Raw genomic sequence first — 24,371 nt, forward strand, 5'->3', positions numbered from 1 at the left:
TTTTTGAGACCAAGTCTCACTCTGTTGCCCAAGCTGGAGTGCAGTGGCATGATCTCAGCTCATTGCAACCTCTGCCTCCTGGGTTCAAGCAATTCTGTGCCTCAGTCTCCCAGGTAGCTGGGATTACAGGCGTGAGCAACCATGCCCAGCTAATTTTTGTATTTTTAGTAGAGACCAGGTTTTACCATGTTGGCCAGGCTGGTCTCGAACTCCTGACCTCAGGTAATCCACTCGCCTCGACCTCCCACAGTGCTGGGATTACAGGCGTGAGCCACAGTGCCCGGCCACCATCTAGGTTTTAAACAGAAGCCACAAGCATCTAGCCCCTGCTGGAGGAGAAACTTTAATTTTTCCTTCCATTTATGTGTGTGATGGGTCTTTCCTGGTGACATATTAAGTGGGTAGTACTTGGGGAAATCCAAACTATTAGTTTGGGGTTTGAACTCTGGACCCAAGTTTTACATAGACCCCTCCTGCTGCATCCTGAAAACTATCCATGTGTTTTCATAGCTCTAGAATGTAATAGAAACACTGCCACAATCTACATCTCAATTGCTTTTCCTGAAATGTAGAGGATGAAAAAAGAAAAGATAACTATAGGATTCAGATAAAATACTCATAGTTGCCTTTTGTTAATTCAAATGATCCTTTAAGTTATTAGCTGTATTTCTATCACATTAGGAAGCAATGTCAATGTTTAAGCTTCTTTCTGTAGATTTTGCATATCTTGGAGGGAAAACACTGGGATGATAACTTTTTTTTTTTTTTTGAGACGGAGTCTCACTCTGTTGTCTGGGCTAGAGTGCAGTGGCGCAATCTCTGCTCACTGCAACCTCCGCCTCCCAGCTTCAAGCAATTCCCTGCCTCAGTCTCCCAAGTAGCTGGGATTACAGGTGCCTGCCACCACGCCTGGCTAATTTTTGTATTGTTAGTGGAGATGGGGTTTTACCATCTTGGCCAGGCTGGTCTTGAACTCCTGACCTCATGATCCACCCGCCTTAGCGTCCCAAAGTGCTGGGATTACAGGCATGAGCCACCGTGCCCGGCCTGATGGCAATTTTAATACATAAACACTTAAAGACTCACAAATAAGATGTATACAAGTATATTTAACCTAAAAAGCATATGCCTTATTTGCTATAAGAAATATCCATTGCTATTATATTTTTAAAGTAGATATTATTATAGATATTTCTCTGATATTGCCAGATATTCTGTGTTTAGGAATATATGACAATATTGTTTTGGCACATATAGGAAATTGTGGTATTGTCAATAAGTAAGGGTTTTTCTGGCTTTTCCCCTCCTATTTCCTGTATGTGCCTCCAACCCTCTCTCCTACTTCCTTATCACGTGAAGAAGACAGAGAAAGACTATTATTGATATAAATTTCAGCAAGTTACTGCCCAAATAGTAGAACTTGAGGAAAATCAGGTTTTATCAAGAAAAAGTATACCAAAGGGGATTTTTAGGCCCCTTAAAGGTTTTTGTAGTTGATTTTACATCATTTAAATTTGACTCTAAATGCATTAAGTTTCCTTTTCCTTGTTAGAAGGAATAATTACAGGCATTCTTATGCTTCTCAACCACAGTTGGGATCATTTTCAGCTCAAAACTGGAACAAAGACCAGGAGAATTTTTTGTGGCAACTGAGAAAAAAAAAATGCAAAAAAGGGAGAAAAAGGTTCATAGTAAGGGTTGTATGTTTAGAGGCTCTCAAGAAGGTGACAGCTGGACCTGGAGGGAAGACAAATGAAAAGTAGGGGTCCTGCCTGAAAGAAAGGAAAAGAGCCAAGGAAGAGATGTGTGCCAGTCCATTCTCTGCATGGGCAGCTAGGTTGCTAGACATAATGACCTGGCAGGGGAAATAATCTCCAGGAGGTAAGAGGAGGAGAGACTTTGCTACCAAACTTTGGTGTACATGGAATATTTGTGTTTTGAGGGCTGTGATTGTATGATGCAATATTAGTATTAAAATAGATATCGAAACTTGCAGGAAACCTAGTCATGGATGTGCAATAATTAAAATGGTTATAGAAGTTAAGGCACACTGATTACAGGAACATATCTGTTATAGATTTTCCCTCTCTATCTCAAAGACAGATTTCCAATTTTTATGCTATCTCACATCAAGAGAACCTTGACTCACAATGTATTTAGTCAATTTCACATTCTTTTTCTCTGGAGGGATGGAGATGGGAGTGCGTTTCTCTTTCTCATCCTGTGTCAATCCACTGTATGGCTGTGACATGAGAATGTGGCCTCATCTTACCACTTCCAGCAGGGTTGGCTAATTTAAACAGACGGGTGTGGGGTAGGTCTCCATACCGTGCCTGATACTACAGTCTGGGAGCACAGGAAATGAACAAAGCTTTCAGCTGAAAACACTCAGTTCCCCAAATTGCAGGTCAGATACTCACTAATGGAAGATGACCAACTGGGCTTCTGTGATCAAAAGGAAACGAACTATCTTCAAAGTTATCAAAGCCCAACCAGATGCCCAGCTTCAGATAGGACAACTACATCTTACACTCAGAAGCGAGCATGTTACCCACCGGCTAATGCCAATGCCTTTCACCCTAAAAGCAGCCAGGCTGGTATCCAGTACGTTGCTTAGGGGCATCAGGTGACCCCACACTACTCACTACACTCTAGAGTTGGCCAAACCAGTGCTTACAACCTGCCTGCATTTCTTTTTCTTTTTCTTGTAGACTGAGTCTCGCTTTGTTGCCCAGACTGCAGTGCAGTGACACCATCTCGGCTCACTGCAACCTCTGTCTCCTGGGTTCAAGCGATTCTCCTGCCTCAGTCTCCGGAGTAGCTAGGATTACAGGCGCATGTGCCACCACGCCCAGCTAATTTTGTATTTTTAGTAGAGACGGGGCTTCGCCATGTTGGCCAGGCTGATTTTGAACTCCTGATCTCAGGTGATCTGCCTGCCTTGGCCTCTCAAAGTGCTGGGATTACAGGCGTGAGCCACTTCACCTGGCGCTGCCTGCATTTCTTGTGCCACCCAAGGCATCATGAGCTGATAAGTAAGACATTGAAGTGGCATCTTGAGAGGCTGCTTTCCCAAATGGGAACCCACCCTGGCTTCACTTGAGAGAATTCAGAACTAACCATTTAGAGCATTAATCATGTTATCTGAAGGGAACCAACTCTAGCCCCGCATGCTACTCATTTTAAGGATCTGATGCTATAAATCTACACATGTATCTGCCATCTTACCCTCATTTCAGCCATCAGTTGGAGAAGCAGCATTTCAGTCTTTAGGAGATTAATCTGATGTCAGTAATAACCAGAACTTCCTCTGCAATAATCCCTCTGCTGAGGCCGGAGCTCCTCACATGAGGCCTCTGGATCCCTGAGAGTCCGTGAATGGGTTTTAGAGGGTCCTTATATCCCCTAAGCCTCTGCAATAAATGTTCATGTCCCTGTATGAGAAAGCCTTTGGCTCTCATTACATCGTCAAACGAATCCGTGACCAAAAATAGTGATTAGGAAACATTGCTCCAAAGCATAAGCCAATCAGTCCATTAAAAACCCTGTTAGATGGGGAATAGAATAGTCAGCGCGTGCTTGTAGAAAGAGGTCTGATTTCAAGTGTTAGACCCTTGCACATCCAACAGACCCTGTGAGTTGCACCTCCAGTGTTAAGATGGGTCGTTAACTTATCCTCGATTTACCACACCATGTCTCGAGAGATTAGAGGCCCTGATGATGGGGAATGTGAGTAAAGTAAAAGAATCGTCTCCACCGTAAGAAGAGAACAAGACATTGAAGGCTATTTGAAAGCTATTACAATCACTAAATTTCCAAAGCCAGATGAAGCAGATAATCTCAGAACCGTGGCTACTGCGATGTCATGCACTTTCATATGTTTATTTTGTGATATAAGGTTGTTATGGCATAAGTCTAATTGTTATGACTATTTTGAGTGCTCAGTTCTGTATATAAAATACTACATTTCATCAAAAAATATACTTTCTTTTCTTCTTTAACATAATGTTATCATACAGTAAGGTCCAGAGTGTTTTCTGTCCATAGCTCTCCCATATTCTACTACGGGTTTAACAACCACCTCTCTATGGCCGGAAAGAGACTGTTTATGGGCCCCAGACTCTCCCCATGACCTTCTTTCTCTGTGCTCGTAGTTCCCCTGGCCATGGCTACTTTTAATTTGTTCAGATGCCGGACAAAACTGTTTAACTATGGAAGAGAATTTTGTGCCACAAACTATATTCCTTTAAGGAATATCATATGTACAGCTTCCTGTTTTGTGCTGTTTGTTTCTATAACAAATAACTTGTCCCTCTGGGCTTTCTCTGTTTTCATTCCCTTTTTATATTATAAGTCCTTCAATTCTGAGCCTTTAAGTAACCACCCACAATACACACACACACACACACACACTCTCACACACTCACAGATATACCTTCCCTGGACAAAACCAAACTGTTACCTTTATTCCACTAGTGTTTCTCAAAGTGTAATTTTCAGGTAATTCACATCGGAGTCTTCACAGGGTGCGAGGATTTGTTAAAAATGCATGTTCCTGCCAACGTCCAGACCAACCGCATCAGAATGCATGGAGATGGAACCTGGATGCTAAATTAGTTAACTCTTCCCCCACTCATTCAGGTGATTCTCAAACACACTAAAACGAACCGGCCAGGCGCGGTGGCTCACGCCTGTCTGTAATCCCAGCACTTTGGGAGGCCAAGGCGGGCGGATCACGAGATCAGGAGATCAAGACCATCCTGGCTAACACGGTGAAACTCCGTCTCTACTAAAAATACAAAAAACTAGCCGGGCGAGGTGGCGGGCGCCTGTAGTCCCAGCTACTCGGGAGGCTGAGGCAGGAGAATGGCGTGAACCCGGGAGGCGGAGCTTGCAGTGAGCTGAGATCCCGCCACTGCGCTCCAGCCTGGGCGACAGAGTGAGACTCCGTCTCAAAAAATAATAAATAAATAAATAAAACTTGAGAACCGTTGCTTTACAAAAATTATTTCCTCTCTGGTTTCAGCCCCTATTTTTTTCGGGTCAAAATGGAGCTATTTTCTTATCCATCTTGTTTACCTCTGAGATCAGCATCTCATGGTCTCTTCCTAAGAAACCTTCTTTCCCCCGTCTCTCTGGCCTTTGATGGTAGCTTTTCTCTGGGCTATTTCTCAGGCCTTGCAGTCTACTTTAGCAAGTCCTCAGGACACAGTTACTTACTTCTTCCTCCTCCTTAAGCTGCTCTAAAGAAACCCCTTTAGCATCCACAGCTCACACTGCCCAGCTCCAAACTCCCTTTACAATACCCTGCCCAGGGATTCACAGTAACATCGATTGGTTAAAGGTAAGCCCTATATGGTTCACAAAACTCATAGCCTTCCTCCTAAATATTACAACTACTCAAGATCACTTATTAACAGGGGTTCTCCAAATTTCTTAAATGCACACACCACGACCACAATAAACAAAATAAAAACAAGTTCTCCTGTTTCACCATTCTAACATACCAAATGCTGTCATTTTTTTTACAGCTCACATTTAATTCTTATTCATAACAAAATCAGAACGTAATTAAAAATTTTAATTCTGCTTTTCTAACCTAATATCATATCAAATATATTTTCATAACTGTCATAACTATGATTTTTAATGACTTTAAAACAACCCACGGGCTGTGCTCAGTGACGTGCCTGTAATCCTAGCACTTTGGGAGGCCGAGGCAGGAGGATCACTTGATCCCAGGAGATGGAGACCAGCCTGGGCAACAAAGTGAGACCCCGTCTCTACAAAAAATAAAAGGTTAGCCAAGTGTGGTGGCACACACCTGTGGTCCCAGCTACTTGGGAGGCTAAGGCAGGAGGATCAAATGAGCACAGGAGGTCAAGGCTGCAGTCAGCTGTGATTACACCACTGCACTCCAGCCTGCATGACAAAACAAGACCCTGTCTTTAAAAAAAAAAAAAATCTCCTGGAGTTAATGTTGCCAGAGCCCCTATTGCTTAGTGTTTAGGTTATTTTCAGATTTTGCTGCTATACGTGATAATACGATGAATATGTTCATGCATTTTATTTCTTTCTTCTTTGAATTATTTATTCAGAATAAATTTGCAGGGGTGGAATGAATGGATCAAAGTGTATGAACACTTTAATGGCTCTTGGTACATATTGTCAAATCGCCATATTTGTATTTTACACAGTTCCTCAGTAGTATGCTAGTAAATGTTTAACAACATGCTTGCCCCCCCGCGCCCCGAAAAAAAAAAGGTAGGGAGCCTGATTTACTGTGTTTGCTGATTTTCACAGTGTAAATACTTTTACCATAGCCAATTTCAAGCCACCAACATGACATCGCTGAATGCAAAATTGAAAAGAGATGCTCAGATAGCACATTATAATGCAGCATTTCCATAATACAGATAAAGAGAAGTCAGTAACTTCAGTGGCTTGGAAAATTTCTGAAAATATGACAATCAGCACTTGTAAGCGAGCCTGTTCTAGAACACCACTGTAAACATCTCCCTTGATATTTTGCAAGAGCACATCTTTTTTTTTTTTTTAATTGAAATCATTGAAATTTCACCCTGTTCCCATCTGTGTGACAAACAATGAGCATGCTTTTAGGTCCACAGATGATACAAATAATGAACAAAATCTAATGCAAAAAAAAGGGGGATAGAGTGAACATCTAATGCCTGTCTGGGTTGAATAATTCCGTCTACCCACCCTCAAGCATTCATTTTACGGTGTTTTTTCCGTGAGATCATGTATACAAACGATTCGATCATTTGTTTACTTAACGAGGCACTGAATGGATGACTATATGTAGTTCTCAGGCAAATGTGATGAGACCCGTATCTTCTGTTTCTTAACCACTCTCTTCCTTGGTTTTCTTTTCTACGAAATGAGGAAGAGGTCACTGTGACTTCTGTTTTACGAGAAACTGAGTGCAGAGATAAGAAAGGTTCAACTTATGCTCTGAGAAACACTTGAACATTTAGCAATGCTCTGGAAATTTCTTCCAAAAGCAATTCATTAGCATTCTATTTTACCAGAAAAGAATGTGATTTGGCACTTTCTTGCTTGAAAGCAGCTTCCCCTCTTTGGACTGCCCCGGAATAATATGTAGCTTCTAGATGTATACAACACTTTGGTTTTTAAATTAGTGGCGCCCTATGTTTGCATGTTAAAAGGTAGGTAGGACTGAGCTAAACATCCTCACACCTTTGACCCAGTCACCCCACTCCCAGTAACTCATCTCAAGGAATAAATTCAAAACAAAGGAAAATACTTTCTGTGTAAAAATATTAATCACAATAGAGAATAGATCAATTTGCCTCATTTCAGCACTATTCAACTTACAGTTTCTGGGGCCCTGGTAGGACAGTTCTGGATTCCTGGTTCCTAAATCCCCACCTGTAAAACGACCACTTTCCAAGTTGTTTTAGGGCTTGCATTTTTTAATCACACAGATTCCCGGATCTCATGTGAGGGTTGGGATATGAGACATGGAATTTCAGTTTCTTAAAAGCTCCCCAAGTGGTTTTGCTGTCCAGCCAGCTTTAGAAACCACTATTCCACACTGAAACAGCAGACACATGATCATTATCGCTGAACAACTGTCCACACCCCGGCAACAGCATGAGAACTTCTTGTGCAAGTCGTCAAAAGGTTGTTCAGGGCATTCAAGCAGTTGCTAGAGTGAAACGGCTACAGAGCCACGGAGGAGCCCTAAGTTTCAGGCACCCTACCACCCCCCTGGGTCATCCTTTCCATCTCTGACACCCTCCTTGCTCTCACTGCCCACCCCAGCCCCCCACTCTGTCATGCTGCCTCCCAGCCTCCACCTGTGCACCCCATCCTGACTTGTGCCCATCCCTTTTCATACACAAAGCTCCAGAGTCTCCTCCCTTAGGACACCAGTGGGACTCTAGAAGGAACACTACCACCGTTTGACTCAAGTCATCTGCGCACATAATTAGGAATCCCCTGCACAATTAACACACCAGGTGGATTTCCATTTTTTATAGGAGGCTTTTAATCCAAAAAATATTTATAACCTAGAGAGTGGAATGGGGAAGCAGGATGCTTTTTAATCTTGGCTTTCACCTAGATCCAAGCATCCTGAACCCAAATAAGCACTTAATGCCACAACGATCCCCACTCGTAAGTAGAAATGGAATTGTAGTTGTGCTTTGTTAGCACCAAAATTAACACATTGTAAGATAGAATAATTTAATTTAAACTGGGCAAGGAAGAAAGGTCGCGCTCTCTGCCTCTAATGAAAATCACCTCTAGAATTCCACCCAAGCATTCAGAGAGCAACATCAAACAAGGAGGCCCACAAGTAATGCAGCAGCTACTCAGAGGACCTCTCTCATAAGCTAGAGAAACTGTTACAGAAAGGCTTAAAATAGCAGTTTCCAAGCTTGTTTTCCTTTCTTCATATGTATTCCCACTAGAAAAACATCCAACCCTGTGCCTTGTCCATATTTGGTGCTCAAAAAATGTTAATTCCCAGTCTCCACCTGTCACCCCCCACTTTCCCTGGAAAGGAATGTTGGGATTAGGAGAACGTTGGGATTTTTTTTTTTTTTTTTTTTTTGAGACGGAGTCTCACACTGTTGCCCAGGCTGGAGTGCAGTGGCGCGATCTCGGCTCACTGCAAGCTCCGCCTCCTGGGTTCACGCCATTCTCCTGCCTCAGCCTCCTGAGTAGCTAGGACTACAGGCGCCCGCCACCGCTCCCGGCTAATTTTTTGTATTTTTAGTAGAGACGGGGTTTCACTGTGGTCTCGATCTCCTGACCTTGTGATCCGCCCGCCTCGGCCTCCCAAAGTGCTGGGATTACAGGTTTGAGCCACTGCGCCCGGCCGAACGTTGGGATTTGCAGGCTTCTTGCTCTTAAGCCAGGGCTCATAACACCTTCATTTATGTCAATAGCCAAGTCCTTAAGAAGAATCATAAGAGTTGTATCTATTGAGAGATTTTTTTTTAATTAGGCACTAGGCTACATGCTTTACATGTTTTATCTCATTTGATCTCTGCAACAACTCTCTGAGGTAGGTATTTTCAGTTATTATTAGTGTTATTTGAGTTATTTTGTGAATTTTTTTAAAAACTCTGAGCACTGAAGAAGTGAAGTAACTTGTCTGAGGTTCCCACAGCCCAGAAATGATGGAATGGGGATTCAATGCAAAGCGATCCGGTTCAAAAGTTGGGTTCTTATTCACCATGCTGTATGTTTGTTATTAAATGGGTTCAGATATTTTATGGTCCAGAAAAATAGTGTCTGAATTATTACGATCTACTGACTCTCTAAACAACGTCCAGAAAAAGAACAGAAGCATACCCGTGCCATCTCATTTAGACATGCAAAGAAAGTAACACGTATTTCATGGAATTTGGGGACTGGCTTTTGAGGAATAGAGACTTGCTTATCATTCATCAACCAACTTGTCCTCCCAAGAGGAAGACCACTTTAATTCCCGGATAATTGAAAGACCTCCTTAAAATGTAGAAACCAGAGGTGGAGGTCTTACCTGTACCCCGAGCCACACGAACCTTTCTCTGCGTAAATGATGTCCCAAGGGAAGACAGTAGAGGGCAAATGGAGGCCCACAGTCAGGTGTATGGATGCAGAAAGCAGCCCCAGTGGGAAGAGGCCACACTCGACAAGCTTCCTCTCACGTGGAATTCTGCTAGTGCCGTGAGAGCCGAGGAGGCGCAGCCCAGGGCAGAGGGAGACCAGTGACTATTGAATGGGGTCACTTCTCCCCAGTGCCTGCAAGGTCCTCCCTTTTGCGTCCACACCCTAACCGTCTAATCTGATTTCCTGCAATGTGTAAAACAAACTATCTTCTCTTCTCCAGTGTCTCTTCAACTGGCCTTATCATCTCCACGTCAGCCTCGCCTTTGTGCCTTTGCCCACAAGGTCCTCCTAGTCTGAAATCACCTTCCCCTTCTTCTTCTACCAACACTTCGCATCCTTCCAAAGCCCAGATCTTCCCGACGACTCCAGTTTGCCCCCAGACCACCTCCACAGAATTCACAGAACTCTTCAAGCCTGTGCTCCCCACTCATCACTGAATTCTCATCTTGCACTGCTTCCTAAATTTTACTTCTTATCACGACTACTAGATTATACGGCCCTTCGAAGTAGAGATTTTTAAGATATTTTTCTTATATCCTCCACAGCACCAGCTTAGAACCAGTAAGGGATCACCAACTACTTGTTGCCTGCTTGAATACTTCAATGGCAACTTTCATTTAGTAAAGCACCTAAAACCGGTGATTTCCCAAACTTTGTTTAGTTACAACTCAGGCTACTGACTGGTACCTCATAGCATATCTCCAAATCAAACCACCTCAGAAGAAAAATTAAATTTAATTAAAAACTACATGTTATACATCACAGAGCACTTTTGGGAAATGGACATTAGCATTGGCAAGAGGTGAAAAACACAAGCTAGAAGTTCCAGATTGAAATCTACATCATTTAGAATTTCGGTTCTGTTTCATTTCTGAACTAGACAACTTTAAAGTTCAGATTTGCACAACTTAGTCTTTAGATTTACTTCATCAAACCTTGGGTAGTATTTAAACTACCCATACAGTTGAGCCCAGCCACAGTCAGTCACAAGCATATGCATTCTCTAGAATATCTGGAAAATCAAAAAGCCAACGACTGTAACTTTTAATGTTTCAAAAATCTTGTTAGGACTGTGGTGAGGGGCACTGAATATCAAAGCAACACCCCCCGTCCGTCCCACTATGAATTGGTTCTACACCTTACAGCAGGTAGATCAGAGTCGTTACAACGTTTGGCCTAGAGTAAAAGCTAAACAAAATTAGAAAAATTTCTTTTGACACCAAAGAAATACTTTCAAAGAAGCAAAATCCTTACCTGTTGCAGAACGCCGAAGGAATTTCTTGACAGTAAAATGACTGACTCCGGAAATCAAATTTGTTCAGCAAAAGGATGTGAAAACAAAAGCGGCCCAAGCCTTTTCACTGTGGTTGATTTCCTCCTAGGATTAACCTCTCCCTCGCTCCCGAGAACATTAACTGGTTCACACTAGAAGAACTGAAAATACAAGAGTTGGGCTGGCAGGGAGTCCACCCCAAGATGGCTGGGTTTAGTGTGCGTGAGGCAGCAGGAGCAATCCGAATGTGACAACAGAGATTAGCAAGTTCCTGTGCCTAAGTCAGTTTCCTGTAGCCGGCTTCTCCGCAGAGGGGGTTTCATTTGTGTGGGTTTAGGGGGGTGTGTGTGCACGTGCGTTTTCTCTCCATTAGAATATGAAACTTCCCCAGATCAGAGGCAGAATAAGGCCTTTGCTGCACCGCTGGGTTTGCGTTGAATTTATCTCCCACCCCACTCCGAGACTGTATTTCTCTCCCGCTTCGCCCCATTTTCCTCCAGCAAAGCCCTACGTAAAACTGAAGAATGGAAGGCCGAAGAGTCCAAATGATTCCTCATGGAAGTAAAATTACAAAAAAAAAAAAGTCCATGCCACTGATCCGTCTTGGTTAATCTGAGCTTAGGAAACAGCACCTTAGAACTTCCCTCACATCAGCTCGGGGAAAACAGGAGGTGGGTTGTCTGCCTTGCTTTGCTGCATTAAAAACTATCAAATAATATTTTGCAAAGAACAGGCTTAGTAAGAGTTCAAGCAGCCCCCGCCGTGCGTTCACCCCTGTGTGGATGGGCACCTGGGCTGGGAGGTACCTGGCGATGAGTTGCTTTTTCAGACTCCTCAGAGTTTCATTATTTGCCTAAAAACACAAGTTTACTTGTTTTGTCCTAATGGGCAATCCAGGTGTAGAGACCATCTGCAACTACTTAAGTTATGGCTAAACGCCTAACCCAACAAATGGAACTTTCGTGATGTGGTCACACCCCCCTGTGCCCCGAATCCCTGAGTAACTGTTGATGCTACCGCTCACAGTGATAGCTTGGTCAAAACACCTGCCGGCCATAAGGATAAAATCAACTCCATGCCTTTTATTTTATTTTATCAGTGCATCGGCCCCACACTCAAAGATTTGAGTTTAATTGGGCTGGGTGGGGACCGGACGTCAATATTATTTTAAACCCCTCTGATTATTCTAAAGTGCTGCTGCCACTCTAATGGATGAGAAGGAGGAAAGAACATTCCAAGCAGAGGCGAACAGTACATGCAAAGGCCCTGAGGTAGGAAAGAAGTTGGCATGTTCAAAGAAGTGAAAGCAGATGACTGTGCTTGCAGCACAGTTGTAGAGGGAATCAATGGTACGAGGAGAGCATTCTTATCAATAGACACACAATTACCAAGTTCACAAGACTTTCATATGAACCCAAGTGTCAATTTGTTGATGCATAGTAAGAACTCAATCTGCCAGCTGAGATCCTTGAGCCTTCCGAAGAGCACATTATCTTCTAGAAAATCCTCTGTGGGAGGCCAGGTGTGGTGGTGGTGGCTCACACCTATAATGCCAGCACTTTGGGAGGCCAAGGGGGGAGCACTGCTTGAACCTAGGAGTTCGAGACCAGCCTGGGCAACATAGTGAGATCCCATCTCTACAAAAATGTAAACATTAGCTGAGCAACCACACCCATAGTCCCAGCTACTCAGGAGTCCAAGGCAGGATTGCTTGAACCCATGAGGTTGAGGTTGCAGTGAGCTGCGATCCACCACCACACTCCAGCCTGGGGACACAGCAAGACTCTGTCTCAAAAAGAGAGAGAGAGAGAGAACGAGACAGAAGAAGGGAAGGGAAGGGAGGGAAGGGAAGAAAGAAAAGAAAGAAAGGAAAGAAAGGGAAAATCCTCTGTGGAAAGCCAGATCACCATGGTGATGTTATCCGCTGAGCAGAACATAAGCTTGTGGACACTTTATTTACTTCTGGTTTTGTTCATCAAAGGATTTAGAGCATCTTGCAAAAATACTTACACCTTAGCAAAATGAAACAATTAAAAACAAGAAATATGAAAACGAGGCCAAGAGAAGTGAAGACAAAAGCGACACTAAAACCGGGGTAAGGTTAATTACAGAGAATGTATGCCATGTGGCTCTACGCTCTTCAGCAACGGGTATGAAGCAGGAACTACCACCACCCAGAAAACTCTTTGCCCATGGAAGAAACATAAACAAAGAGCTCAGAACCATGAGGCCTCCCTGGCTCCCCAGTGCTGAGATTAAAGAGGAACTCTGCCCCCTGGATTCCCAGAGAGAGACAACATGGCTGAAGTGAAACACCATGTTTAGACTCCACGCAGCCAGCCACAAGTCTGTGAGGTGGTTCCTTACACTTTTCCTCCATGTATGCTGATTGCATCTCACCAAAGAGTTCACTAAAAGCAACTCCAGGGCGTGCGGCGGGGAGAATGCAGCAGGAGATTAACAGAGTGTGCCATGCCACAACACTGCTTTGATGTTCCAGTTTTATCCAGAGATGAAAAATGACTTCATGGGCCGGGCACAGTGGCTCATGCCTATAATCTCCACACTTTGGGAGGCCGAGGCAGGCGAATTGTTTGAGCCAGGAGTCCAAGACCAGCCTGAGCAATATAGCGAGACCCAGTCTCTAAAATAATAATAATAATAATAGGCAGAGTGCGGTGGCTCACGCCTATAATCCCAAAACTTTGGGAGGCCGAGGAGGGCAGATCGCTTGAGGTCAGGATTTCGAGACCAGCCTGGTCAACATGGTGAAACCCCACCTCTACTAAAAATACAAAAATTAGCCGGGCATGGTGGTGCATTCCTGTAATCCCAGCTACTCAAGAGGCTGAGGCAGGAAAATTGCTTGAACCCGGTAGGCAGAGGTTGCAGTGAGCTGAGATCACACCACTGCACTCCAGCCTGGGCAACAGAGTGAGACTTCAGCCTAAATAATAATACTAATAATAATAATAAAGAAAAATGATTTCAGATATGCTTCAGAAAATTCAGGATAAAAAGTTTGTCTCATTCAAGTTTCTAAAAGATTTAAAGAGGCAAAGAGTTCAAAACTGGTTGCCCCTCCAACAAGAGATCCAGTGTCCTTTAAGGGGGACACTGTCTCCCCTTCAGAAAGCAGAGGAGTCACACAAGGACAGCTTCCTGTACGGACAGACCCCCTCCATCTCCTAAGTAGAAAGGGAGGTGAGGCTCTGCCCTTTGGGAAACAAAGCTAGAAACGCCACCAGCATGATTTATCACGAGCTCCAGGCCTCAGGCCTTGTACCATTTTCTGCACGAAAGTGGAGACGTACTCCAGAGTCGGGATGGCCTGGGTGTCCTCAGGCACAAGCACTCCCATCTCATCCTCGAAGGGACTAGGAAGGGCACTGTCGTGCCTGGCTGCGAGACCCCTGTCCCTTTCACCCCATGGCTGACCATCCTTCTGCATCCGAAGAACTGGCTTTCTGTGCCTGGAATTGCCAGTTTTAGATGATCTAGTACAGTCCAGCACTCGGCTTCCTCCTACTCCTGGCTTACACACCTCTAATCTTCACACAGTTTAATCGCAGAGAGGATTTTCTTAGACAGAGGGGACAGGGGGTCGCCATCTAATTTTCTTCCTTTCTTGAAATGTCTTTTTGGTGTCTCTCTCTCTCCCCACTCCCCTCCTCCCCCACCCCGCCCCTCCTCTCCTCTCTCTCTCTCTCTCTCTCTCTCGTTCTCATTCTTTTAACAGACTTTTAACCGACAGGGGTAGTGGTGAGAGGAGGAAGCAAATGCTGAAAATACATGCACACATTCACAGACACACACGCACCCGAGCCCCACAGCGTGTCCCTTCTGATGCTGTGTGGTCCGTCCTTGGGATGGGGTAGGGGGAAATCCTGGGGACTTCAGAGTGGCAGGAGGAAGGAAACCATGGGTCCGCAGTCCCTAACTGGGACTCAGAGGCCCCCTCTGAGCCATCTTCCAGGAAGCCATCTGCAGCCACCACCCACCTCCCCTGCAAGCCCAGTGAGGTGCCCTCCCAGGGGCTCCACAGCACGTTGTGTTAACACGGCCGGAGCACTCACCAAACGGCCCTGTGGTGTTCACTTCAGAGGTCCCAGGGCTCGGGGTCCAGCCTTGCTCACTCAGAAATCCCAGGCACCGAACAGTCATTCAACAACCGCTTTCTGACCAGTAGATTGATTCTCCCATCTCACAGCCTCACAGCTGCCCTTTACAGTAAACACTTTAAACCCTATTTTAACAGCCAAGGAAACAGAGACTTCAACTGGTTAAATGATTTGCATAAGACCCTATGGCCTACGAAAACCAGAACCAAGATTCACCCCATTCATCTGTCCTGGCCGGTCACTCCCGCTGCCTCCCCACAGAGAGAACTGAACCAGCGCGGGCAAGGAGGAGCAGCCAGAGCCCCGAGGCCCAAGGCCCATTTTCTTGGCCCTAAACATGCCCCCTCCAGGATTCTCTGTGCAAACGGTCCCAGTCAGGTCAAGGTGAAAAAGCAAAGACTTACTTTCTCAAAACCACCTGCATCAGAAATGTTCTCTGACATGGCAAAAGAACAGCTTACTTTTACTTTAATAGTCTCCTGTGAATAAAGACCTCTTTTACTGAGGTTTTTAAAATAATATGACAACTACCTGTGTACCCTGAACTCATGCATAAGCACTATGTTTGCTCATTGCAAAGCTGTTATGCCACTTACACCAGCGAAAACTCTTAATGACAATTGTAATTGTAGGAATAGTAAATCTTAGAAACCTTGAGACATGATTCATCTACTAAATAATTTCAACGCTGGGTTAGTGAGATGCCTTTGCCTCCCCCTTGCTATTAGCATATTAACTGAAATGATTTAGATTCAGTGGGTAGCTTTTAATGTTTACACAGACCCTCATTTATGCCACCTAATAAAATATTTCAGTGAGTTGTGAAGATAGGTAATATGTACTAAAACCTTGTCTGAAGGCTCTGAATTTCAAACCCAGGCCATTAGTCATATTGCAATTATTCTCACCCAGTTCCCCACTGGATGATGAACAACTGTATTAAAACAAAATATCCTTTCTTTCTGATTGAGAGATTTCATGATGAGAACTATAAAATGTTAAGAGAATGATCTTAATTCTGATGTAACTTTTAGTGTAAAAATACATTGATATAAAATACTTTCTAAATTCAGAATATTGAAATAGCTTCAAAATGCCACAGGCTAGAAATCTCATGGGTGATTTCCTCTTTATGCATTTTAATTCATTGTAAAAAAAAAAAAAAAAAAAAAAAAAAAAAAAAAAAAAAAAAAAAAAAACCACCCTGCCTAACCAGATAATAGCATTTGAAACATCTTCTAGCTTCCCTCTTATTGCCATAACCATAAAAACACCATTTCCCCTGCTGTTATTCTCATCATTTATTTTCTCTTTAAATATGTTAATGTATCATAACATATTGCTTTTTGTTTCAGTGAATATTTGGTTCTCAGGATTCTCAACTGCCATGTTTATTCTGGTTTGTTTGCCCTGGATAACTGTGTTGATCTAGCAAACATTCACATCCTGGTTCTTTTTATTGCAGAGCCATAATTCATAAGAAGACAGGGTCTTGTTGTGGAAGATGATAGCATCCGAAGTGATAATTCAAGCTGTGGCTCTAAAGTTATGATACACCTTTTTTTAAAAAAGCCTGTCAGAGCAGAGCAAATGTAGTCAAATGACCGTTTCCCTTCAAAGCAGTCCCTCGATAGTTGATGCACTTTTGCAACATCGCAGACATTAGTCAAAGTGCATTTAGACCCTTTTTACAATATCCTTGAGAGACAGCTTAATAAACTACAAAACAAAACCAGTATCTCTGCATTCTGTTCACAACTTGTTTTTGACTCAAACTGGTACCTGGCTTTTTAACCCACCTTATTCACTGGATGTAGCTCCGAATGGCTGTCTCCTAAAATCAAATCCACTCTAAAAGGAAAAAGATTTTGCCATCATTGACAAAGTTTTTAAAGATTGTGCTGCAGGCTCTGGGAGTGAGTCCAGAGGAGGAGTTTAAAATGTAGTGTTAGTAAGAGCAGTATCTTTGGGTCAAGTGCCCGCGCTCCTAGGGAATGACTGCAAAGCACAGGACACGCACAGTGATGTAGAAATTCATCAGCGGGAGGAGTGAAGAAGAAGGTCATCACTGCTTCTTCTCAAACTTGTGTCTTACTCATTGCATTGATAGGGATCTTCAGTTTGAGCACAAACATCACAGGGTAACTGCAACCCAGCACATCTGCTCACAGCGGGTGCTGCAAACATTTCAGTTGTGAGGCAGGGCAGACCGAGTGTTAACTTGCCATCTTTTCAAAATAACAGATCTCCTCGCTGTTCTGTAGGGAACAGGTTGAAGCTTACACTAAAAGGCAATCTGAAATTTTGGAGAAATACAAATTTGGATTCAGACAAAACAAGATGCAAATCCTGGCTCCACTTATTACTAAAGATGAGACCCTGATCTGCCCATCTGCAAAACAGGTATAATATCTAACTTGGAAGAGGTTTATTAAAAAAAAAAAGAAAAGAAAAGAAAAGAAAAGCTGACTAGTGCTTGGAATACAGTAAATACTCAATACGTAGTGGCTGTTATTAGCCACTCCTGTTTTGGATGTTTGCTTTCTGGAGTTTTTTCCCCCTCCATCCCTCCCCCCTCTTTAAATAACAACTGTTGAACTGCAAAATTTGAGAAGCTTTGGCAGGGCCCAAATTCATGTGGAATAAAGTCATAGAAGCTCACACATCAGAGGATTCTAATGTCATGTGTTTATTGTCGTGATGAGTTAAAAGGATACAGAACATTTAAAACCAAATTGTTAATGATACTTTATTCCTTATGCATAATCTGAGCAATGCAGAATCTTCAGAAGTGCCTCCTGAAGCCATCTGGTTGCCCCACTACAAATGCCCTAAGCTAAATTAGAATTTTTCCTTTCATTCAACAAACATTTACTGAACACTTGCTGTAATCCTGATTGAGCACTGGGCTAGGTGCTAGGGAGATAGCAGTGAACAACAAGAACAAAAACAGCCTGCTCGACGGAGTTTATATCTACATACTAGGAACACAAGCAATGAACGTGAAACTCTAGTAGTAGAATATGTTACAGGGAGCTAATTACTAAGAAGAAAAACAAAGTAAGGAAGGGGGATTGAAAACTTGGAGGGTGCATACTTAAAAAGGATGGTCAGGAACGTCCTTGACAGAAAGATGAAAAATTTAGTCTTTTAAAAAATATCCAAAAGCCATTTTAATGTTCAATGGCCTATTGTGTGTGTGTGTGTGTGTGTGTGTGTGTGTGTGTGTGTGTGTGTGTTTGAGACAGACTCTCCCCGTTGCCCAGGCTGGAGTGCAGTGGCACAATCTCAGCTCACTACAACCTCCACCTCCCGGGTTCAAGCGATTCTCCTGCCTCAGCCTCCTAAGTAGCTGGGATTACAGGGGCCCACCACCACACCCAGCTAATTTTTATATTTTTAGTAGAGATGGGGTTTCACCATGTTGGCCAAACTGGTCTTAAACAAACTCCTGACCTTAGGTGATCTGCCCCCCTCGGCCTTCCAAAGTGCTGGGATTACAGGCATGAGCCACCGCGCCTGGCCTATATATGTTGTTTTGAGATGGAGTTTTTGCTCTGTTGCCCAGGCTGGAGTGCAGTGGTGCCATCTCAGCTCACTGCAAACCCCACCTCCCGGATTCAAGTGATTCTCCTGCCTCAGCCTCCTGAGTAGCTGGGATTACAGGAGCCCACAACCATGCCAGACTAATTTTTACAATTTTTAATAGTGACAGGTTTTCACCCTGTTGGCCAGGCTAGTCTGGAACTCCTGACCTCAGGTGATCCACCCCCCTTGCCCTCCCAAAGTGCTGGGATTACAGGTGTGAGCCAGCACTCCCCACCATAATGTTCAATGGTCTTTAACACTGGCATAAATCCATAGGTTTAATGATCATCGGGTATCACCAAGCCCCGGCTCCTCCTTGCTGAAGCACAGTCCGCTTCCTGTTCTATCCATACCTGCCAGCGGGAGAAGCTGACCACGCAGCTTTACCCCGGGGCAAGTTGGTGCTCATCTCTCAGCCCCATTCCTCCACTTAACTGCTCAGTCCTCCACCTTTCTGAGTCCTTTCTGAGTCTCTTCTCTGAATCCTTGAAAGTCTTTTCCGTTACAGACTGCCATAGAGAGAGAACTATAACCATAGCCAAGTACCTAGTGGAAAATTCCAGAGTTGTAGGGTTGTAGGAGCTTTTTCAAAACGTAGCACCACCATGCTGCTTTCTTCTTCAGCTTGTTATTCTCTGCTCCCTTGATGGGTTGGTTTTTTTTGGGTTGTTTTTTTTTTTGGTTTTTTTTTTTTTTTTTTTTTTTGAGACAGTCTCGCTCTGGCGCCAGGCTGGAGTGCAGTGGCGTGATCTTGGCTCACTGCAACCTTCGCCTCCTGGGTTCAAGCGATTCTCTTGCCTCAGTCTCCTGAGTAGCTGGAATTACAGGCACACACCACCATGCCCAGCTAATTTTTTGTATTTTTAGTAGAGACGGAGTTTTGCCATATTGGCCAGGCTGGTCTCAAACTCCTGACCTCAGGTGATCCACCCGCCTCAGCCTCCAAAAGTGCTGGGATTACAGGCGTGAGCCACTGCACCCGGCCTCCTTTGATCTTTGTAATCAGAGCATACTGATAATTTCATAATAATGGTCACACTGGCTTACCATTTATTAGGCACTACATTAGATTAGTCAGTTAAGCACTTTTTTTTTTTTTCTGAGACAGAGTCTCACTCTGTCACCCAGGCAGATCTCAGCTCACTGCAACCTGCGCCTCCCAGGCTCTGGTGATCCCCCCAACCTCAGCCTCCTGAGTAGCTGGGACCACAGGCACACAGCACCCCGCCCAGCTAATTTTTGTACTTTTTGTAGAGTCCGGTTTCGCTATGTTGCCCAGACTGGTTGGAAACTCATGGGCTCAAGGGATCCGCCTGCCTCAGCCTCCCAAAGTGCTGGCGTTGCAGGCGTGAGCCACTGCATCGGGCCCAGTTAAGCACTTTATATGCATTTTCCCAATCATCCCAACAACTATGAGGTAGGTACCATTGTTATCTCCATATGCAAAGGAGGCAACTGAGGCACAGAAAGATTAAGTATCTTGCTCGGGGCCACAGGGGCAATAAACAGCACAGCCTGATTCCATACTTGACCTTTGCACACCTTTATGATGGTAGCCAGTTGACATTTGCCAATATCTTTGGTATCCTTGACTTCAGGCTGCAGCTACATTATTTAAATATTACTTGTTAGGTCTCTCCACTAGGGGAGTACCCGAGCCTCTCAAGTTAGTTTGCCTGATCCTGAATTCCAAATGACTCATTGACAAAGATCAATTTTAAATTTCAAAGGCTACTCTTATTCTCATCCAAAAAAGAATAAACATTTTCTTTTGTTGTTGTTTTGTGTTTCCTCCCCACTCCAGAAGAAACCTTTTCCCTTGCCCTCTCTCTGTTCCTTGCACTTTTAAAGAATAGTTCTTTGTCTCTTTTTGTCTTCTTATTCCTAAGATGCCTGTATTTTCCTGGGTTAGCACAAGTTTTAGACATTCATTTTTAAATGCCATTTTAATTAGCTATCACCATCATACAACTAAACAAAAGGAATTCCACCCACCACCGCACAGTTTCTGCTGATAATGTGAACGACATGTGTGAGAATGGCTTTCATCTGCCCTCCTGAGTTGTGGAAGATGTTACAGACATATGCTGATTTGTAGATGAAGTGTGTGATTGTCTTCTGAAAGTCACTCAAAACTAGAATTGATATGACTTGTCAATTCATAATCTGAACAGGTTGGTTCTCTTAAGTGAGTAAAATGCATCTTTTTTTTTTTTTTTTTTTTTTGAGACGGAGTCTGGCTCTGTCGTCCAGGCTGGAGTGCAGTGGCCGGATCTCAGCTCACTGCAAGCTCCGCCTCCTGGGTTTACGCCATTCTCCTGCCTCAGCCTCCCGAGTAGCTGGGACTACAGGCGCCCGCCACCTCGCCCGGCTAGTTTTTGTATTTTTTAGTAGAGACGGGGTTTCACCGTGTTAGCCAGGATGGTCTCGATCTCCTGACCTCGTGATTCGCCCGTCTCGGCCTCCCAAAGTGCTGGGATTACAGGCTTGAGCCACCGCGCCGGGCCGTAAAATGCATCTTAGCCTGGGCACAGTGGCTCACACTTGTAATCCTAGTGCTTTGGGAGGCGAAGATGGGAAGATCACTTGAGACCAGGAGTTTGAGACCAGCCTGGGCAACATAGCAAGACCCCATCTCTACAAAAAATAGAAAAAAATTAAAAATAAATAAATAACTGCATCTTATAGTGACATATAACCAACACAAGGAAGTCAGGGTATGTCCTGAGTTAGAGAGTAAATGACCAGTGTCATTTTAACTCCATGTAGCCTTTTAAATTTTTTTTTGCACAAATGTCCAGAATGTGTACAGATTTTTGGCTTTGGATGAATGTAGATTTTGTTTGTTTGTTTTTAAAGATTCCATTTACGGTATTAAAAATGGTTGAGAAAATCAGCTCACCAGAACATAGAACACTCCTTAAGTTTTCCTTACTTCAAGAGAAATTTTATATTTGACCTGTTGGCAAATCAGGAATAATTTGGCTAAAGCTTTGGGAAGCCAGATTCAGATTAGCATATCCCTTCTTCCTCGCCAATCAATTTCTTGTCTTGGAAGTATTCCCTGCTCAAGATAAATGATAAATGTTGAGTCAGTTAAGTAAAATTGTCAATTTCATTCACTTTATTACTGATGTAATTATCATGAAAAGAACCAGCTTTAAAATATCTGTGTGAAAATACGTACTTATTTATAAATTGCAATTAGGCCCATAGATAAAAAAACAACAACAATGACAACAACAAAATATGTTATCCAGATGAGACTTGACACCAGTTGGCATGGCTTATCAGGAAATATAGTCATGGGCTCAATGAAAGAGAGACAAGTATGGGCACCAGAGTCAACCATGTTCTTCTGGAAGGCAATGTTTCCTTTCTTTGCTCCTGGTGGCTCAGTCCTAGGAAGCAGACAATATCAGCTCACTGCAAATCAAAAAATCTTTAATGACATGGGAACATGCTCACAATATAGTATTAAGTGAAAAAAGCAGGTTACAAAACTAATTTGGATTCAACTTGTTGTATACACACATGCAAATGTTTATAGAGGCAATCGCTAGGTCAGGGGTCCCTAATCCTGGGGCCGCAGACCGGTACCCATCCGTGGCCTGTTAAGAACTGGGCCACACAGCAGGAGGTGAGCAGCGGCCGATTGAGCATTTCAGGCATGAGCCATGCCGCCTAGCTACGTATTTCCCAAATTTTCTGTAATGAGCATCTATCATTTATATGAACCAGATGAAAAGTTGCTGCTCTTTTTTTATTTTTCTTAACTTCATTGAGCAAGTCAACCTAAGTTTTCTTTATAAACCCTTGTCATTGCTTTGGTCACAGTATGTTTTACATAATAATCAGTGATTTTTATAGCAGCTGATTCTCAGTGGAGAATCACTGAACCACAGCTGAGCATAGCAAAGTCATCTTCCTCATTACTCAGCTTACACAGGGTCATATTTAGAGGATTCCAACCCAATTCAAACTTCCAAAAACAAGGCATTCTGGAGGCTTTTGCGTCAAACCTCTTAGAAGCGCTGTCTTAACTTTCCCTTAGAATGGAAATGATATCTGGGAAACATATCCTGGGCTATTTTAGTAGCTTTCTCTTCTCATGGGAAGATAAAGGAGTACTCAGAAATAAAAAAAGTGAGGTTTCCGGGAAATTAATTCAGTGTCTGTGCTCAAAAAGAAAGAGGTAGTGGGAAATGCTTGAGGCTCATTAGAGGAAAACATGTTTGTGACAAGTGCAGTCAAGGATTGCAAGATCTGGTTTCAAACTAAGCCTGCTGCTTTCTCCTTATTATTATTATTACCTAAATTATTGTAGCTGTGCATTTTTTTAATCATTTAAAAGAAAAGGAAATATTTTTGTAATTTCTCCTAAATGAGTACCTTCCTGCTTAAATGACATTTTAAATTATACATAAAATTTCAAGATTAGTCATAAACAAATGTTTTTGCTTTTTTTAAACCACATAAACCTTTTAAAAAGCAAAATTTCTATTAAAATGTTTTTTCCAAATAATAAATTCAAGTTCTCAAATGTTTACCAAAAACAAGTTTTACAATTTTGAGCAAACTTACCACTATGGTATTTATTATTCAAAATAGAAAATAAAATTGTTTTTGTTCTCTAATTCCTGTCTTTTAAATTAATCGTCTAAATATAAAATAATGAGATTTCTAAAAATATTTTGAAAGGATATTCACATTACTAAGTTTTCTTTTAACTTTAAATTTTTGTCTTTCAAATTCAATTTACAATATCCTTTTATATTATCATTTATCACAAGAAAACCATAAAACAGCAAAAACAACTATTACTATTATTACCAACATCTTCACTTTATAAATAAGAAAACTGAAGCTCAGAAAGGTTAATCAACTTACATAAGGCTACACAGCCAATGAGTAAGGGGACTCCCTGGATCAATTTACTTCTACAGCATTTCCCCTTCCAGAAGACAAATTACTTTTCAAATTAACTCATTATAGTACAACAAGAGGTACACATCAAATGGAAGACAGACATGCAAAAAATAGAGAAAAACTTATTTTTAAAGGGACATAGATTTGTTATTATAAAGAGTAAGCTACAAAATTAAACTATCTATACAGTAAAATCCCAAGTTATTTTTTATTTTATTTGTTTATTTATTTGAGACAGAGTCTCGGTCTGTGGCCCAGGCTGGAGTGCAGTGGCACAATCTCAGCTCACTGCAACCTCTGCCTCCCAGGTTCAAGTGACTCTTATGCCTCAGCCTCCCGAGTAGCTGGGATTACAAGCCTGCACCACCACGTCCAGAAAATTTTTGTGTTTTTGGTAGAGATGGGGTTTCTCCATGTTGGCCAGGCTGGTCTCAAACTCCTGATCTCAGATGATCCACCCGCCTTGGCCTCCCAAAGTGCTGGGATTACAGGCATCAGCCACCATGCCCAGCCCAAATCCCAATTTAATATGAAAAAAATTTTTTCATACATCTGAAAGGCAACAAATAATTAGACCCAATAGTAATAGTGACTGTTTCTGAATGGTAAAATTGGAGATTTTTTTTTTTTTCTTTTTTTTTTCTTTTTTTTTTTTTTTTTGAGACGGAGTCTGGCTCTGTCGCCCGGGCTGGAGTGTAGTGGCCGGATCTCAGCTCACTGAAAGCTCCGCCTCCCGGGTTTACGCCATTCTCCTGCCTCAGCCTCCCGAGTAGCTGGGACTACAGGCGCCCGCCACCTCGCCCGGCTAGTTT

General features: G+C 42.9%; 2 protein-coding genes across 10 annotated transcripts in view; one reads left to right on the forward strand and one right to left on the reverse strand.

Annotated features, from left to right (window-relative positions):
- The window catches only part of RHOH (ras homolog family member H), a 63,657-nt gene extending 46,488 nt beyond the window's left edge, over nucleotides 1-17,169 (reverse strand). For 4 of the 9 annotated variants that reach the window (XM_050790391.1, XM_050790392.1, XM_050790383.1 and 1 more), the window contains exon 1: nucleotides 10,903-14,568. The gene's annotated coding sequence lies outside the window, so the exon portion shown is untranslated. Of the gene's footprint in view, nucleotides 1-4,462; nucleotides 8,578-9,538; nucleotides 14,569-14,997; nucleotides 16,190-16,841 lie in introns of those variants that run through there. The other 5 variants (XM_050790388.1, XM_050790386.1, XM_050790389.1 and 2 more) reach the window with 4 other exon arrangements.
- Nucleotides 1-24,371, forward strand: part of SMIM14 (small integral membrane protein 14) — a 720,432-nt gene that overhangs the window by 24,094 nt on the left and 671,967 nt on the right. The gene's annotated exons all lie outside the window — the stretch shown is intronic.

This window comes from Macaca thibetana, chromosome 5 (assembly GCF_024542745.1).
Source record: "Macaca thibetana thibetana isolate TM-01 chromosome 5, ASM2454274v1, whole genome shotgun sequence".
NCBI lineage: Eukaryota > Metazoa > Chordata > Mammalia > Primates > Cercopithecidae > Macaca > Macaca thibetana.